Source organism: Phascolarctos cinereus, unplaced genomic scaffold, assembly GCF_003287225.1.
Source record: "Phascolarctos cinereus isolate Bilbo 61053 unplaced genomic scaffold, phaCin_HiC Scaffold_5;HRSCAF=322, whole genome shotgun sequence".
NCBI classification, from domain to species: domain Eukaryota; kingdom Metazoa; phylum Chordata; class Mammalia; order Diprotodontia; family Phascolarctidae; genus Phascolarctos; species Phascolarctos cinereus.
In genome coordinates, this window is record NW_027555958.1 from 132,076,652 (window position 1) to 132,096,999 (window position 20,348).

At 39.6% G+C, this 20,348-nt stretch overlaps 1 protein-coding gene and 1 non-coding gene across 2 annotated transcripts in view; one reads left to right on the forward strand and one right to left on the reverse strand.

The window, feature by feature from the left end:
- Window positions 1-9,965, reverse strand: part of NCOA7 (nuclear receptor coactivator 7) — a 175,110-nt gene extending 165,145 nt beyond the window's left edge. The window contains 1 exon segment of the mRNA XM_078155161.1: window positions 9,705-9,965. The gene's annotated coding sequence lies outside the window, so the exon portion shown is untranslated.
- Window positions 9,966-19,951: 9,986 nt separating this feature from the next.
- On the forward strand, window positions 19,952-20,023 carry TRNAE-CUC (transfer RNA glutamic acid (anticodon CUC)). Its single transcript has one exon. It is a non-coding gene; the product is annotated as a tRNA-Glu (tRNA).
- The last annotated feature ends 325 nt before the right edge of the window (window positions 20,024-20,348 follow it).

Consider the following 20,348-nt stretch of genomic DNA (forward strand, 5'->3'; position numbering starts at 1 on the left):
GGCTCTGGAACCAGAGGGCCTGGGTTCAGATCCTACCTCTGATGGTTATTATCTGTGTGGACTGGGACAAGTTGCTTAGCCTTTTTGGTCTTCAGTTTCTCTATTTTTAAAATAAGGGGGATGGATTTGATAGCCTCAGGTCCATTCTAGGTTTGTGATCTCATGATATATAACTAGACTTTAGAACGCATCAGCGCATAAGAGGCAACTAGGCATCTCAGTGGATAGAGTGTTGGAACTGAAGTCAGGAACACAAGTTCTAATCTGGCCTTAGTTACTTACTGTGTGACCCTGGCCAAGTCACTTAATCTTTGCTTACCTCAATCCACTGAAGAAGGAAACGGCAAACTACTCCCATATCTTTGCCAAGAAAACCCCATGGACAGTGTGGTCCATGGGATCACAAAGAGTCATACACAACTGAACTACCAAACAATCAGTGAATAACTCATCTAGATGTCTCAGACAAACACTTCAGATAGACAATAAGCTGGGCTCAGAATTGAATAGGACAAAGAGAATTAGCTAAATTTCATTTGAAAAATTGTTCAGTGCTTTTTGTGACTCCAAGCTTCTTGAAACAAAACCCCATCTTTTTAAACACCAATATTCTTCTAGTGACACTACATAGCTGTGAACCATGGAAGAATACCACCGTTGAAGAATCAAAACTGAAGATTACCCAAAAAGCAATAGCAAGGTGTGTAGCAAATCTAAATAGACGGAAAGATGTTACCAATGAAGACCTTTGCATAAGAGGCAGAAAAGATATCAAAGATATATATGATGAAAAAATGAGGCTGGCGAAAGAGAATTAAGAAACAGACTGGTACTCATGTTATATCAAGAGGCCTAAATTAAGACCCCTAATGTTAAATAGACTCTGTATGGAAGATTTCTGAGAGGAAATGAACAAGAGTTGCACAAGATGAGAAGGTGAGGATCAGTTGCAATATATGCTATTGGAGGGAGTGCCCATGTTGATCAGATCACAGATATATCATAATACTGAAAAAATGGGAAGACTCCTGAATTTTGAGTCAAAAGGTTTTGATTCATATGCCAGCTCTGATGACAACCAATCAATTTAGGCATGTTTTCTCATCATAAAATGAGGGGATATTGGAATAAATTATCTGTACGGTCCATTACAATTCTAAAATTCTGTTATCAATTCATTTTTAATACATTCCTTAGTTTACGTTTTCTAAAGAAAACATAAGACTTCTATGCCAATGTTTATATTATGCAAGGTATTTTACCTGGAAGAAAGGCAAAATGGTGTAACTGATAAAATGCTGGTTGCAAGGTCAAGAACACCTGGATTCATGTCTTACACATGACACAGCACCCATGGGCTGTGTGACCCCATGCAAGTCACTGACTCTTAGGCAACTTTCTAAGACTAGACTTTGCAGAGAAGGTACTGAACTGCATTGGTACTAGGAGCTTACTTACATGGGAGTTGCCTATACCTATGAAATCACATATCCAGTCTCTATCCCTCTCCTAATTTATACTCGAGACTTAATCTTATCTCAAAATAAAATACAAAATGTAAGCAAAGAAGCCAAAACCAAGCAAAATATGAAGCAAGTGGGATATGGGCTAGGATAAGGATGAAGTAAAAATAAAATTGGTACATGTAAAAAAAAGGGGGCAAAAATGAATGAGTTGCTGCTTCAGACAATAAAAAAAATCTTTGATGAAAAACAGGTATGAAATACTAGGATGTTATACAAAAGCAAATGTTATTTAAACCATTAAAGCAGTTCCCAGATTAGAATCATAGGAATATGGAAGTTCACAACTTTGAAGTCATATAGTCCAATCCTAAGATTTTAATGAGGAGAACACGAGAGATTAAGTGACTTATCTAAGATCACATAGCAGTTTAGAGACCACACTGGGACTAAACCCAGGGTGTCCTTGACTCCCATACCAGTGTCTATCACCTGATACTGATTCTCAGAAATAAAAGCTATTCCTAATTTGATTGTGAAAGTTCATATTCTTATAATCTATTTAAAAGAGAAGAAACCATCCAAGTATACAACAAGATTAACAGAAGTATGTGTACATATAGTAGCAGGAAAGATATTGATAGTTAGAGAAGAGCTCACGATTTCTCTCTACATTCACAGTCTGTCTCATTAGCACCGCTAATCTGGAACTTTCATGGCACACTTACCCAGGGGTGCTCAGACTCTGGGAAAAACTGGCTCGTGCTATCCAAACTCACAGGAGACTTATTTGTACCAGAAAGCCAATTAATAATTTACAATAAAACATCTCTCTTCCTGGTAGGGAAGCGTTCTTAGGAAACCAACTTAAGATCAGAAGTCTGCTTGGTGAAAACACAGAAGAAGAAAAAGAAAAGTGCCTCTAGGGATAAACTTGTTCAAGCCTGCCAAATGTTCCTGACCCCTAACAGTACAGGAGACACATCCCCCAAGTTCCTCTCAAATGCCCCTTTTTCATTACTTGTAGCAAATCTTTCATTTCTGATTATTTCAATATGATAACGTGATTGCTTCAAGGATAGAACCTCTAGCAGGATAAGCTGTCTTAATATCTAATGGCTTCTCAATGTCTCTAATCAAGCAAAATTTGCTTACTATGACACTCCTGAAGTATCTACATAAAGCTGATACAGCTCGATAAAAAGTGAAAAAATCATTCCCACAGTTCATATTTTTACAGGTATCATGTAGATAAATAACAGACCATATAAGTAGAGCTGTAAGAGACCTTAACATTTGACCTACTCTCTTAAAATGTATGGAAGATCAAGTGACTTACTCAAGGTTACAGAGTAAGTTTCTGGCAGAACAAAAATCAGAACTTGGGTCTCCTGACTCATACATTGCACCACACTGAACCCAAACGTCTTCATGGAGATTGGTCACATCTGCTTGTTCACATGGATAGGATATAACAGAAACCTCCCTTGAGTCAGTTATATAAAACCCCAAACCACCTACTGACACCAATAAAATGAAATTCTGATTGAGGAACAACACATTCTAGTCTTTTCAAGTTTATGATGTATAAGGCAGACTAAGTAAAAGCCTTGAATAACATGACTAAGGAAAGGAGGCACTCATTTTGCAGAATCATCCCACAGTTGCTGATTATGACAAAAAAAGCTTCCAGTTCTGAGGTAAGACAGGGAATCTTTCCCTCCCCCTCAAGGGGGAAAAAAAGAATTCTTTGAGCCAAGGGAAAACGGTATATCCAGCTTCAAAAAGAATACAATAATAAAATGCTTGAATTAGAGGAAGAAAATCAAGATGGTCAAGATTATTATAGTATTTTGAAAGGTCATGCAATTTACTTTTTTTAAATTAACAAGCACTTATTTTATTTTGCTCTCATCTCCCCCTAAAAAAATGAATAAAGTTAAAACAAAACCCTTATAACAACGATGCACAGTCAACCATAACAAATTCTGACCTTGGCTCCAACTGAAAATGTATGTCACAGGATACTAATAAAGGAGTCCTATCAGTGTAATAGTATTGACTGAAAAACTTCAACTTTAAATGATTAATACTCCTCCTTTTCTTTATTCATCAAAGCTTCTCTACCTCCAAAACAGTTCTCATATTCATCCCATCCTCTCTCCACTCACACAGGCACCACCCTAGTTAAGGCCCTCATCACCTCCAGCCTAGAGACTACTTCAATAGCCTACTATTTGATGTCCCTGCATCAAGCCTTAGGCCTCTCCAATACATCCTCCACCCAGCTGCTAACTGATTTTCTTCAGAAGAGACAAATCTGATCATCTCACAAACCTACTCAAAAACTCTAGTGACTCCCTCAAGGTTTAAATAGAAACTCTTGTCTGATATTTAAAGCCCTTTACAACTTGGTCCCTTCCTGTCTAAACTTCTTACACTTTACTGAGTTCCTCCCACAATACTGGCAAATACTTGTCTTTTGATTGGTTGTACCTCATGACTGGAATGCACTCCCTCCTCAACTTCTGGCCTTAGATATTCTGGTTTCCTTCAAGACTCAGGTTAAATGTTTCCTGGTTCATCAAGCTTTACCTGGTCACCCATACCTATTTCCCAGCCTCCACCCCAACTGCTAGCGCATTCCCTCCCCAAACAATCTTGGATTCACCTTATATATATTCAGGTGATTTGAATGGGCGTACTTTTTCTCCCCTCAGAGACTATAAGTTCCTTGAAGGCAGAGACTCTTTCATTTTTGTCATCATATCCTCAGTGTTTAATGTAGCCTTTGACATAGTGAGTACTTAATAAATGTTTGTTCATTGACTGACTCATTTACTTCCTCCTTAGTAAAAGTGTCCATGACATTTTACAATGCCTTATTTGACAGTAGTGCTCACAACACCCTTGTGAGTTCAAAATAATACAATGAAAAATAACAAACTTCCCAATCAAGATGATCATCCCTGCCCCTAAGAAAAAAAAAAAAGAAATACATTAAATAGAACATAGTTGTGCCAAGATATCAATGTGCTGCAGATATCTGATGAACCTTAAGGATTAATGTAATAATAAGCTTTAAGAGATGCATAAATTATGATTGTGAAAAAATGTAAAGAGTTTATATGAGTATACAAGGTACAAGTATCTGTCTGCCTTGAAGCTAGGAAGATCTCTGATACTACTGTCTTAGTGACCCTGGGCAAGCCACTTAACCTTAGCACTTTAGCCAACTCTCTAAGACCATGAGTTTCAAAGGTGCTCACTTGCATTAGTGAAGGGAGTTTCCTAACCTGGGAGCTCCCTATACCAATAAAATCACAGGTCCAGTCCCTAGCCCAATAATTTTTAAGAAGAGCAAAAAAAGAAAATGTGATAGAGGGCTAGTGGAACAGATAGACTGCAGGAGAGAGCAAGGGCACACACACACACACACACACACACACACACAGAGGGGAAAGAAAGAAAAGGGGGAGGGAGGAAGGAAGGAAATGAATGTATAGAGATATTTTGGTAAAGATTAGAGATGGGATAAAGGTTTGAAATTTAGGGAGAATTAGGACTACAGGATCATTCTACCTGAATCAGAGAAGAGTTGGAGAAGCAGTCAAGTACCAAGTGCTAAATAAGCACTTTCATTCCTTTTTAACCTTAGGGAAAGAGTGTGAGACTTAGAGTCAGAAGACCTGAATTCAAATCCAAGCTTTGCCAATTACTTCCTATATGACTTTGAGCAAGTCACTTGACCTTCTGGACCTCAATTTCCTCAATTGTAAAATGGACAGGTTGGACTAGATGATCTCAAAGATCCTTTCCACCTCTACATCTATAATATTGTGACCTACTCATACATATAACGTGCATCTATTAACCAAAAAGATCTTTTTTGTGAGTGTGCTTGACTCTACTAACAGAGGCTGAGTTTATACTTAGCCAAAAAAAAAAGTTACTTCATTGAAGTTGTGTGGTTTTAAAAATGGTTTATACTAACTTTGGTCAAACAGTGTAAGCTTCTGTTTGTAGAACTTCAGTACAACAGTGTAGTTTACCATCATACTTCTTTTGGCCAGCATAAAGATTGGAATGAATGACAACAATAACAATTCATTTATATAGTGCTTTTTCCTTATGACAACTCTTTGGGTAGCCAGTAGAAATATTATCATCTTCTTTTTGTAGATGAAGAAACTGAGAATCTGAGAGTTAAGCTTGCCTATGTATGGTCAAACAGCTTGTGGCTGAGACTAGACTTGAATCTAAGTCTCCAGGCTCCAAGTTCAGCACTCTTTCTATTATGTAGATCAATAAAAAGAAAATATTATATTAGTTATATTGAAAAGTATTTGCATTTCCCGCTGAAATCTGGATTTATTATAATCTAATTATAGTCATTCATTCTTTTTTTAAAAACCTCATGAAGGTCAAAGTATAGTAATTGCAAGGTATTTTATAATGGTATTACCTCTTTCCATTAAAAAAAATTTAGAACATTATTCATAGAAATTGATAAGGAATATAGGCTATCTTTACCAAATGTAATTATGTAATAATGGCTTTAATTTCAATTTTTAGAATTTGTAAAGTTGCTCTAATTATAAAATTCCCAGAATACACTGATTCCCTTTGCTTTAGACACTTTAAGGGATCTATTCACAGATGTGAATATTCTCTGCAAATTTGCAGCTTACAACTTATCTATGCCTTATTATCTTCTATGATACCTGTCTATGTCCTCCTGTAAGTTTTCTATGTGGAGTTCATCCAACATATTAGGACCTTTCTCTAGATCTATTGACATTATATGACTATAAATGGTACGTGCAATAAGTGCTTTCTATGTTCCGGGTATACTTTATAAATATTATCTCATTTGATCCTCACAACAACCCTGGAAGGTAGCTGCTATTTCACACATTAGGGTCTGAGTCTATATTTAAGTTCAGGTCTTCCGGACTACAGGTCCAGCACTCTACCCACTGCTCTACTTAGCTGCCAGGACCTCCATTTATGGCAATACATTTCTTTCTTACCTAAACCACTACTACTGGTAGCTTTAGATACTGTTTAGCAATCTTAGGAAGGTATTAACCTCTAGTAGCTCATGTGACTGAATATATACATTTAAATGTGCCACCAAATATTTTAAGACTACATTTTTAAATATTTTGATTGACTGGAAAGTCTCTGTAAGCACATTTTAATGTTATTTTAAGACATTTTCACAATTAGATACAAAGGTTCCAAACAAACGATAATGTAGAATGATAGAGTGAAAAGGGTGCTAGATCTGGAAGCAAAGGCCCTCAGTTCATTTTCTGATTCTGCTATTAATCCCTCTGGGTCACAGTTTTTTCACCTATAAATGAGAAGATTGGGCTAGTTGTAAGGTTCTTTCAGAGTCTAAATCTATGAAAGTTGACTAAAGGACTTATTTTTTAAAGAGGACATCAGATATTCATATAAGTATCTTTGCCTAAAAAGGTCTTAGAACAATTGTGGGAATGAAATAAACTGTGTGGTGCATAAGACAGAAAATTATGAAGGAATGTTTACAATCCACTCAATCTAATTCAGTTCAATATGTATTTACTTAGCATCTGTCATGTGCCTGGAAAAATAGGTATAAAAATCAGTATTATCATTTGTTTTTAGAATCTAGTAAGTCACAGAATCTCAGAGTTAGGAGCAAACTCAGAGGCCATCTCACTTAACACATACCACACAAGAATCCCTTCTACAAGATTCCCAACAAATGGTCATCCAGGTTTTGCCTGAAGACCTTTAATGAAGATGGCCCAACTGAGGCAGTTCATTCCATTTTTGGATAGCTCAAAGTATGTTTGGTTTTTTTCCCCCTTTCTTTTAGGATCAATCCTATATCTCTGCCTCTTTGCAACTTCCACCCACTGTTCCTAATTCTACCCTCTAGGGCCAAGCCACATGACAGCCCTTTTTCATCTATTGTCCTTGCCAAGTCATATTTATATTAAATTTCCTCATTTTCCCCAATTGATCTTTACGTTAACTTCAGGTCCTTTTACCATCCAAGCTGTTCTCTTTGGGACCCAATTCTAGGCTGAAAATGTCCTTCCTAAACTGTGGCACACAGAACTAAAAACAATTCCACGTGTCATCTGACTAGAGCAGAGTACTGGGAACTAACTGGGGACACTAATCTTAGATATTACCCCTTCTTGAAATGTAGCCTAAGACTGCATCAACTTTTTTGACTGCCACACAATGAGTTTGCAAAACACTAAACCAACTCTCCCCACCCCTAACAGTTAGAGGGTAAATAAAACAAGAACTAGGTATGAAAATTAATCAGTTGAAAAGGGGGGAAATGCAAATAGTAACACAAACATGGAAGAAAGGTACATAATGATAATGGTAATGGAGAGGAACTGAAATCAACAACACCCCACTAAGCAATCTCAAGAGACATTGGTCATTAAGCAAGGAAGCTGGAAAGAAGCGGAAGCTGTCACACACAACCATGGATGTAAGGGATAAAGAGCAATCCTGGGATTTTATGGAGTGTAGAAAACAAATCCTAACAGGCAATGTCTATTGCTGTATTGATTCATAGAAACACAAAATGTTCCAGCTGGGGGGGACCTTAGAGATCACTTGGTCCAACCCTCTCATTTCACACATGAGGGAACTGAGGTGCCACAGAAGTGAAATGGCTTGCTTAGCCTGGAAACACCTGCTATATTGTGAGCAAACCTATACAAATATATGACTAGAGTCTGACTGGTACTACACAGTTAGACTCAACTTGATTTTCCCAAGAGAACAGGCACTCCCCAGATCTGTTTTGATTTTGACTACCCATAATATAATAGCTATCCAAACATCACTTTGCAACTCAAATACAAATCAAGTTAACTTGGCATTAAACCTTACAAGTTTTTCCTCTGAAGAAACTTGAATTTTTACATTTAAACCTTAAATTTTATTCCTTTAAGTAGTTAAGGATATTCTAGGTTTTTAAAAATCACCTACAGTGGAAAAATTGCAAGCTTAGACAGACAAGATTAATTTAGATTTAGGGATTTGGGGGAAGATTACACTATAATTAACACAAAAAAACCCTATGAATATATACACCATAGGCTGGAACAAGAAGGCAAAAAATGCCAACTAGTTTTGGAAAATTATTCAAGTTGGAAAGCCATCCACAAACGAGAAAGACTAAGTGAGATAGTACTGACAATGAGATCAATTTCAATTTTCACTCCAAATTGTGGTCTCTTTGTTAATGATTCTTTAAACATCTGACATTTTCCAAAGAACCAAATCACCTAAAGTCAACCTGAAATCAAAGACAGGAGTGAGAGGAAAATCGAATTTTGTCAACTATTCTGTGTTTTGAACTTGAAAGAGCAGTGCAATTTCTCTAGAAGACAAGCAATAAGATCAGGTTGGAAGTTGAGCTAGACACATGATTGCCTACTGCTGGCCCTTCAGTGAAACACTGCAGTACATTCCCACCCCACATCCTGTACCTAGGACAAATCTTACAGTCTTAACATATATGCCTTTTTCAATAAATAGAGGCCCTGGGGTAGGGGCCGTAGAAATATCCCAACCTCTTTTATCTACTAACAGTTTGAAATACATTCTACCGCAAGCCGGCCCTTCTCTAACCAGGCCTAAAATGTTCATATAAAGAGGCAAAAGGCACTAATCTGAGTTCGACCTGTCAGATAAAGAAAAAAGGAAAATCCTCAAGCCATGAAATGCATAAACGCCCACACTCTCCTCCTGTGCATCCCTAAAATAAGCTCCTCCATTCTGGTACCGCCTGGGGCTGGAAAAAGAGGGCAGGAATATTTCCAGAACAAATACAATGAACTCTTAGAACCCACCTGTCCGTCCACCCACCGCCCACCAGCTAAGCCACCTGTCCAGCTCCCGACCCCTAGCCTAGTTCTTCCCCGGGGGGAGTGGAAGGGCAATGTCCTCCCTCCTCTCTCTGAAACATTCCTGAACTTCACATGGTTCTGGAGCCGGCTGTACAGCGAAACAGAGCTCGCATCCCGCCATTAGGACTCCTCCGAGCACATTCTGGAGAAAACCCGGTGGCTGGGGAGTATCCCCCTCTCCTCTCGGAACCCCACCCCCATCCCCATCCCTCTCCAGGCTCAGCATCAACGGCATCAGCTTCGGCAGCAGCAGCATCTGCTACATCAGCAGCCTCTACGAGTACTGCTCTCAAGGTTTCTTACTCACCTACAGGGCTGAGAAGCCTATCCCGACGGCCCGGGAGGAGGTGTCCAAGAAGACGCATATCTGGCCTTGGCCGAGGAAAGAGGAGCTACTGCTGCCGCTGTTGCTGTTGCTGCTGCTGCTGCCGCCGCCGCCGCCGCAGCAGCCGCTGTTGCCCGGAGCAGGGGAGCCCATCCTCTCTCTCGCTCTCTCCTGGGGAAGGAGGGGTCGGGGTGGGGGGGGGGGCGGGGAGGAGGAACGGGCTCCGAGGAAGGGAAGGGGGAGGAGGCAGCGGAGCTGGCTGAGTCGCGCGCACCCGGGGCCCCTCACGTTCCAAGCCGCTGTTGTGGCCGCCGCCGCTGTCCAGGGAAGGACCTAGGGGTCTCTCTGAGCAGACAGCTCCGGCTGCATGCACCGCCTAGGCTCCGAGCCGCTGCGGTGGGCTCCCAACCTCCTGCCGGAGAATCATCGTGGCCAAAGCTGCCCCTCTTGCCGCCCCGGTGGCTTTGCCTGCTACGCCCCGGGCACGATCCTGACCGTTTCCCAGATGGCCCTCAGTGGAGTCGGGTCAGCAGCGTGGGTGACCGCAGCTGCGGCAGCATCCCTGCCCCCACCCGCGCGGGCTCAGGTCGCTGTCACCTCCCCAACACCGCGGCTGACACCGCCACCACCCCCAACCAGAGTCCCCAACCACCACCAGCACTGGAGGCACCACGGCTCGGCTCGAGAGCTCGGAGCACCAGAGCCCCAGCCCGGGAGACAGCGGCAACTCCACCCCGCACTTGATCAGCGGCGCGCGCCGACTGCCTTCCCAGTCCCTGGCCCCATTGTGACGCGGCGGGCGCCGGCGCGCGAGCCCGCGGAGGGCCGGGCTGGGCCAGGCCCCTGTAACTCTGCTAGAGAGCGCAGGCCCGGGCTGGGCTGGGCCCACTGAGGGAGTAGGCCTGGGGGCGAAGGGGTGGGGGAGATGGTAGGGCTGCACTCGGGGGTCTCCACTGGCTTTGAGTAGCCAGCTCTGCGTGGGGCTGAGGGCTTTTAATCTCCCTCAATTTGTAAGCCAGCCGAGGGCCTTTCTCTTGTATCTCCAGTCAAGGTCAGATCCAAGCGCCACCGAGTGGCAAGCGATTCTTCATTTTAGCTTCAATTCTTTTTACAGTGTTGCATCTAGGAAGGAATTTGCCACATTGTCACAATCTACCCACAACCTCAACCCGAAGCCTGGACTGACAGACCCATACCCAGCCCCAGCCCCAGATTCACACCATCCTGTTGCTGCCTTCTGTCAGCAGCAGTACAGCAGGCTGGAACCTAGTCAGCTGAGAGTAGAGATTGGTTAGTTGTGTCTCAGCAGAAATTGAATATTTTGATGGTCTGATGGTTTGGATGAGGCATCCACACCAAGCATCTCATTCCCTTCCTGTTCTTTTGGCAACTTGTGCAAGACTAGAAATGTTCATCGAAGCGTACTGTAAATTTAGAGCTGGAATTGTTACCCTTCCCTAGACCTCAGTGTCCTCCTGGGTAAAAATGATCCCCCTCCCTATCAGCTGCATACCTAATTCAAACGGATCTTTCCCCTCACTACTTCCCTGTTTACTCCTTCCCTGTATAAGGTATCTCCAGGTAATGTTACTTTCACTGATGCAACCTCAGAAATTATCTTGAACATCCCCTCATTTAATAAATGAGGAATCCGAGGCCCAGAGAGATTAATAAGTGACATACAGATAAGTGATCATAGATAGTAAGCAGCAGAGCTGGGAATGCTATCCACAACCTGGCTCAAAATCCATTCTTTCTATTGTAACCATTGCTCTCTTACCTACAGAAAATCTCGGGGTTCTGCTCTTTAAAAGCTAATGCCATGCCAAAGCTCAACCAGGGGGAAAAATACAGTTGACCATCTCCTGCTGTTTATAATCTATTAGAGCCAGTCATTTGGAAACAGTGTCCAGAGATGTGATTTCATCAGTATTGGGTCTTCCTTGTGTTGAATATTAATCTATCAACGCAACTGATCAATTATTCTGCAACCTAGAGTTTTAGATAGTCTCCTGGAGGTAATGAGAGGTTAAGTAGTATGGCCATAATTACACAACCAGTATGAATCAGAGGCTGAACTTGAACCCAGCTGATGCCAGTTCTCTATCCTCCAGTGTTACACTGTTTCTCTTATAATATGCTTCTCTCATAATATTTTTAAGTACTGGATATACCCCAGCAACTACCAACTAACTACATGACCAAACTAAGAACATTTATATATTAGATGCATTCACCCAGTACCCTCATCTCTAAATAGGAGATTTGCCCCAAGACAATAAAATGTCTGTTAAAAACAACATAATAAAGGTTGTTATTAACTTGTTTTAAGCTTTGCTGTAATGATTAAAAAAAACTTCCATTTGGTTTCATGTACTTTTAATTATGGCACATTTGTAGATATTTTTAAAAGGGTAAGATCATTAAAGTGAGAATTCTAGGTATAGCTGTACTAAAGGGAAGTCATTTGAAGCAGAAAGAAACTGAATTGCTACATGTTAGTGTAAGATATACATGTTATGATTTTGAAATTGTGTCAAAAGATTATGGTCTATGTTGCAATCAAGACAATGTAAGGTCATCAGTTAAAACTTTGGAAAATTGTTTTTAAGGAAACTCTTAGGAATAGTGAAGAATAGCCTAAGAAGAGCTCTAGAAGAGCCTCTAGAAGAGCTTGTTTGGAAATTTTGTATTGGCTTGACTTTTGCTGGGCTGACTTTTGTGTGATCTTGGGTCTTCCTTTATTTTCCATACTTTGCAGAAATGATGCAAGGCTAAATGAAACTTATCTCATTTATGTGTTTATCCTTGCATCATCTGTGTAGGGAGGCCATATGGTACAGTGGGTGGCTCTGGAATTAGAATGTTAATGTTGTTCAGTTGTGTCCGATGCTTCATGATTCCATGGATCATACTGTCCATGGGTTTTCCTTGGCAAAGATATAGAAGTGGTTTGCCATTTCCTTCTCCAGGTCATTTTATAGATGAAGAACTGAGGCAAACAGGGTTAAATGACTTGCCCAGGGTCACACAGATAGTAAGTGTGTGAGGTGAGATCTGAATTCAGGTCTTCCTGATTCCAGGTCCAGGGTTCTATCCACTGAGCTACCTACCAGCACGTAAGTTCAAATCCTGTCTCTGATATTTATCACCTATGTGACCTTAGGTATATCATTTATCATCTGTACCTCAGTTTCCTCATTGGTAAAATAAGACATCTGTCAGCTCTACATCTAAGTCAGATGGATCTTTCTCTCACTGTTCGCTAACCATCTCTGGTGGTTCCCCATTCACTACTTCCTTGTTTGCAATAACTCCAGACAATGTTACTTTCTCATGGAGAGGGAAATTAAAAAATACTTCTGATTTGTAGTGTTCTTTCACAAATGCTATAGACTCAGATATTTTGAACATGTACATGAAAACTGTTTTTGGCACTATAGGTCAAATCCCATTAATGGTTCCCTAATTATTTTATATATATAGATATCAATCTACTCCAGTAACTGGTGCCTTTGCTCCACTGTTTTGGAAACTGTTTTCTTATATAATGAGAAGATACATCCTTGCACATTTCTGTGAATGAATAGACAGACCATATATGCTTTGAAACAGGCATTTTATAAATTAAAGACATTTTTAAAAAATCTTAGGAAAATGCTCACAGTTTCCTAAATGTAGACATAAACATTTTTTCCTAATAACTAGCCCTTCAAGGGGAAAAATATAGAGGAAGGTTATTAATCTACAAAATCTACAAAGGATTTGCCATAGAATTCTGGTTCCTAGAGGGAATTATAGGTTAATCTGATCTTAAATTTAGAACAGAAAGGGATGTTAGAGGTCATCTAGTTCAACCACTTAATTTTATAGAGAAAGAAACTGAGGCCCAGAGAAACTAAGTAACTTGCCCAAATCACACATATGTACGATTTTAACCTAGATCCACTCCAAATACATTAGTCTTTCCATGTAAAGTGTTATCATCCATGTTAAATTATCATATTAAAACAAAATTCCATTACAGTAAAAACAAACCAAAAAAACTCTGTAATAGAGTTCCACACTAAGCTAGTGACTTAGAGCAACAGTCAATGTAATGAAATTCCAGTAAAATAAAATAATTTAAGGGGGCAGCTAGGTGGCTTAGTGGATAGAGCCCCAGCCCTGGATTTAGGAGGACCTGAGTTCAAATCCAGCCTCAGACCCATAACACTTACTAGCTGTGTGACCCTGGGCAAGTCATTTAACCCCATTGCCTAGTCAAAAAAAAAATAATTTAAGCACCTCTTTGAAGTTTCTTCATTTATCTATTTTTAAAAAGTGGCAAAGCCTGGTGATTCTTGCTCTCTGAGCCCAAGATTTCATTTGGAAGATAGAATATGTACATAAAACGGTTTGGGCACCAGTAATAATATTCAGCTTATAGTGCCAAATGCAGGTTTAATGTGCATAAGGATCCATGTTAAAAATATCTGAGTCTGCTCCATTTTTGAAGGAAACCGGACCATCATCTTAGGACACCCCGGGTGACAAATGCTCTTCATCTTCTTTTGCATGAAGAAGGAACATTGCCTTAGGAAGTACCTTAGACAAGGGAGAAGTGAACAAAGGAAACCCTCTAGTATTGTACTGAGGAAAAGAGTCCATTTGATTTTAGAATCAAGAGCTCAGAAGCAGTGTAGGCCAACCAACTCATTTTACAGATGAGGAAATTGAGACTCAAGGAGGGTACATAATTTGCCTAGGGTCACACATTGTAGCATCAGAGTCAGGATTTGAAAGTGCTCTGATTTCCAGAACCAACACTTGACTATTTGTCCTCCTTTACTTAGTCCTTGTTACTGAAAAAACTGGGACCAATGGTGGAAATTACAGGAACTCATTTTTAAAAATTTTTCTGAAGGAGGACTTTTAGAGTTCTCCAACAATGGAATGGGTTGACTAGAGAACACTAGAAGTATTCAAGCAAAGGCTGATTGACCATTTAGTAGGGATGTTTTAGAGAAAATTTCTCTACAGTGAATCATAGAATGTTTCTGAGGCTCAGAGAAAAGAAATACTGTTAACATGCCCAAGACCACAAAATAAGTTATGCCACAACTGGAACTAGGACCAGTTGTCCTGTGGTCAGAGAGATTGGATTAGATCATCTCTACTGTCCCAGCCATCTCTAAAATTCTATAATTCTATGACTGGTCTTCAGGGAAATTTTAGTTTAAAGCAGGCATTCCATCTTCTTTGCAGCACACTTTCCCTCTTCACACAAATCTATGTTTAGCCAGAATTATGTGGCAGAAACATCTTCAGTTTGCATGTGGTGATCACTATCAGATCTGTCATCAGGTCTGATGAACAACACATGGAAGACATTCTCATCTGTGCTAACATTATAGACCAGGTCATTACGAGTTCCCTGCAGAACATGACTGTCTCAGGAAAACAACTTTCATGAGACTTCCAACTTCAGAGCCACAGTACCCTAAGTTTATCAGCTGTTTTCTTAAGTGTATAGGTTATATACAGCCTTCTACTAGTTTAGACTAGGACAGGCTTCAGAACTTCTCTGAATTCTAATGAAAAATCCTTCTTTGACAGTAACCTAGTAGTTCACAGGAGAAGCTAATCACAGAAAGAACTGTGCAGCTTGACATACAGACAGATGTGAATGGCCTAAAATATGGTCAAAAGAGGTTTTAAAACAAGATTATATATTTTAGTTCAAAGAGGATATGTCATGCATTTCTCTGAATTTACAAACTACAAATTGTAAGAAAAATAATTTCCCAATGTATAGTAAAAAAAAAAGGCACAGATTATTAGAATAGAATGTAAGCTTCTTGAGGGAAGGGATTGTTTCATTTTTGCCTTTGTATCCCTAGTTCCTAGCACAGTGCCTGCCTGACACCTAGTTGGCACTCAAAAAATGTTTATTGAATTGGAGTTGCCATATTCACTTCTTCGTGGGACTAAAGGCATATGGGCAGATACAAGGACTCTCAAATTTACTTAACATCCATGAATGGGCTTGTGCAGCCAATATAAATGCTCATTACCTAATAATGTTCTGCTATGATTAGTTTTTATAAGAGAATGTGAAGGCCACAGTTATTGTTTATCTGAGATATTGTAGTTACCATCTTGGCTTCCAAAAACATGTAACTAGTGCAACAGTAGATGGGCATAAATTTGGCAGCATTTTGGGATGAAGCAGAATTGGATGTGGAAAAATAACAACAGTCTAATGGAATGATCTGAGGAGCATCTCAGGGTGTACGAGAAAAAGAATACTGCAATCTGTAGAAATCTATTGCTGTGGAGGCTCAGGTAAGCACTTAGACATACAGCCAAAGTCAGTATAATCCTATGAAGGGGAAAATCTGAAACAAATGAAGAAACAAACATATGAGCTTCTAAGTACATCCATTTATTAAGCAATTCGTGACAATTGCATAACAAATCAGGACCAGACCCCCTCAGCTTGGCACTGGACCCCGAATACAGGGGAAGACAGATTTTTATGCATTAAAAGAAAATGTTTAACAACACATAAACTAGGACACAAGATTAGGTAATTTGATTTCTAATTGGAGGTAAGGTTAGAGGCTTTCTGAGTTGAGATGGGGAGAGAAAATTGGTACAAATCCCTGAAATCAGAAAAAGGTGTCCCACTCCCTGTCAGGTGTCTGTATTCAATGAAAGGAACGAGGAAAAATTTACTGATTGGCCAATCAGGGCCAGTTTTCAGATAAGATATATGGGTTGCTTGAGATGTGTAATAGTAAGAGAACTTGAATTAGTCTTTGGATCAGACTGGGTTTCTGGTTGGCATAATGTGGGTCCTTAGTTAAGCGTCTCTAAGCAACAAGTAGAGGTGGTCCAGCTTCCCAGCCATGGAGTGCATTCAAACAATGCAATGAAGTTTTCTCCCAAGACAGAAAATGAACAGTCCCATGAAGAGGTGAATATGGGAACTACAGCTCAATAAACATTTGTTGAATGCCAAGCAGGTGTCAGGTAGGTACTGTGTTAGACACTAGGGATACACAGGCAAAAAGAAATAATGCCTTCCCTCAAGAAGCTTACATTCTATTCTAGTACAGATTGTACATAATTGAATTAGAAAGAGCTGGGTCCAAAACTGAGGCACAAGAAGGTTCACTCAATCCCTACAATTCCCACAGTCCAAATCTCTTTCCCATTCATACCCTAACATTATTATTATTAAAATTTAGCCTTGACTATTGGTTGCATTTTTTAGCAGTTTTACATCTACACTCAACCAGTCTGATGGCTAATTTAACAGTTCCTTGGGTATGCTTTTGACAGTGTTTCTGAACAGCATAATGGAAGAAGAAAATTATTTATTCTGACAAGTACCAGTGTTAAGATCACAGTTCTACAATTCTGCAATAACCCATCAAACTAAAATTTAAATGGTATGGTATGCATTAATTGGACTTATTAGGAGAGAGAAATTGATGTCAAGTGATGGGCCTACATTGGTTTGTCTTCTAAGGAAAGACATATACATTATAAATTAAATAAGTGTGTGCTTTAATTTTTTAAAAAAAGTTTTCAACTTATCCCTTCCCTTTCCTTTCTCATTAGATATTGAGAATTTTGCAGAATGAACTTAAAATAGCTGGGAATTATAAATGTGTCTTACTTAGAATTAGGAATAGTGATAAATTCTTCCAACATACAATATTATCTTAAAAACTATTACACTCTTTCTTATTCTCATCAGTTTTGGTTTAAGTAGTGAATAACATGCATACTCAATTGGGTATGGAAATCTATCTTACCCTACAGGAAAATAGGGAGGAAGGGGGAAAAGGAAGGTGGGGATGATAGAGGGGAGGGCAGAGTGGGGAAGGAGATAGTCTGAAGCAAACACTTCTGAGGAGGGACAGGGTCAAAAAAGAGAATAGAATAAACTGAGGGGGGGTGCTGGGCGGGATAGGATGAAGGGAAATATAGTTTTTCACAACATCACTACTATGGAAGTGTTTTGCATGACTACACATGTATAACCTGTATCAAGTTGCTTGCCTTCTCAATGAAGGTGGGTGGGGAAGGGAGGAAGGGAGAAAATTTGGAACCCAAAGTTTTAAAAACAAATGTTAAAAATTGTTTTCATGTGCAACTGGGGAATAAGGAATACAGGCAATGGGGTATAGAAATCTTTCCTGCCTTACAGGAAAACAGAAGGGGAAGGGGAAAAAAGAAGGTGGGAAAACAGAAGGAAGGGTAGATTAGGAGAAGGGCTATTCAGAATGCATGCCCTGCCCCCTTGGGGTGGTGGAGGGACCGGATGGGGAGAAAATTTGGAACTCAAAGTATTGTGGAAGTGAATGTTGAAAACTAAAAATTAATTAATTATTTTTTTTTTAAAAAGAAACTATTACACTCTTGAGGAAAAAATGTGGGTAAAAGAATAGTAAATTGATTCAAGTGACTAAAAGCAAATAGTTATTCTCTTTAAAAAATTTTGTAAACAAAACCTAATATAGATATTCAGACAACATAAATATACAATTTCAGTATCTGCTTTAAGCTTTCCCGGCTTTGTAAATAAAAAGAAAGTTGGGTATGCATGCTGTTACATGGGAGGAAAGAGCTCCACCTACTGAATTACTACAACCTTTTTTCTGTTATTCTAATGCTCTTTGGCAAAAGACTGGCGTATGCTCTGCCACCCAAATAACTCTTTTTCTCAATTCTACTGCGGTTCTTTAACTCTTTATTATTTATAAATAAGTCTCTATTCAAATTATTTGTTTTGCTTCTTGGAATCAACCAGTTTGATTCAAATCATTCAGTAATTAATACCAGTATTTAATGCTCCTTTTCATTATTTTTGGTTTCTCCAAGCAATATTCCAAGTTCAGTCTCCACCTTAATTACTATATTGAATGATATCAGCTTAGCACCAAGTGCTGTTGCAACAACATCCTCATTATAAATTCATACTCAGCTTTCCCACTCTCACAATCAGAGGGCCATTCCTATACTGCTTCCTAAGGAACTGCCTAATTTCTGCATGGGAACTTTATTTTTTAATCAGCCTTATCAATTTTCGTTAAAAAATAAATAAAGGCGTGAAAATCCCTCCTGTTGCATTGTCTTGATAAAGACTGTTCACACAGGCCGAGATATTTTTAGTGCTGTGGTTAGTTTTTTTACATCAGTTGATAGACAGTTCTCAGACCAGGATCCAGCATAGTATACAGAGAACTATAGATAGAACTGAATCGTCTAGAAAACTCAGACTAGTCAGTACATCAGTCTGTCCATCCATAAACATTTATTAAGTCAGGAGCTGTGCAAAGGACTGGGGATGCAAATACAAGCAGAAGGGCAGTCCCTACCCTCAAGGAGCTTACATTCCAGTGGGGGAAAGGGGTAGAGACAAAGACAGATTAAAAATACTGTCCCTATCCTCCAGGAACTCATTTTCTTGTATGAGAGACTGTGTGCAAATAACTATGTTCATAAAAGAAATATATATATATATATATATATGTATATATATAATATATATAAAATATGTGCATGCATATATATATATTATATAAAATCTCTTCCAGTTTGAATCTCAAAATAATGTCCATTTAAAAACTCATATTACTTGCAATCCATCTAAGACCTGGAGCAACTCGAAGACATCCCAGAGGATACGGAGTCCTATAACCCCCTCCCCTCCCCACCCTTCCCTTCCGCTCCCCCACCCCTCCCCAAAAACCTTGAGACCCCGGAGTGGCCTGAGAGGCTTTCCCAAGGTCTGGCTGATAATAAACAGTAAACGTGGAATTTGAACCCCTGTTCGTTCTCTTATAAGACTCTTACAAAACTTTGTCCCTCTTACCACTACCGCATTATTAAAAATACTATACAGAAAAGATTGGGGAGAGGGACCAAACTAATCCATAGCTGCCTGGTCTTTTGGATTATTCATTTTAATTCTTCTCTGGAAGCAGAATGTCACATTCTTATTGACGGATTTTTAAAAATCGGTTTCAAAGTTTTCCACAGAGTGGTAAAAATAAAAACAAAGAGGAGCGGGAGCTAAAACGCGAAGTCTGGCACAAGGGGAAGTGTCTGGACTTTGGAGCTGAAACTAAAGGGGAAGGGGTGGAACCTTTATCCAGATGTTGATTGGACAAAACTTACTACGTGAAGAGGTTAAAGACACTAATAGGTCTGCAGCAAGCCGCTCTCCAAGTTCCCTGGTGGTCTAGTGGTTAGGATTCGGCGCTCTCACCGCCGCGGCCCGGGTTCGATTCCCGGTCAGGGAAAAATGTGTTTTGCTTTCTGAAACTATGTTTCTACTTTGTTGGTAGTGCTTCCGGATGTTAACTTCTCTCCTTGCTTGTTTCAAAATTCTTCGTTTTACTACTCCAAGAATTATCCTAGGTGCTAGGGGCACCAATACAAAACACACCCTACTCTCGAGGCGTTTACATTCTAGCTTTGTAGGTCAGTTGTAAAAATCCCATGCAAGAGATTTTAACTTTTTTTGTGTGGGCCTTGATGTCCTTTGGTAGTTTTCGTGAAGTCTATAGACCCCTTCTCTGCTTCATATTTTAAAATGTATAAATTATAATACAAAAGCATTACAAA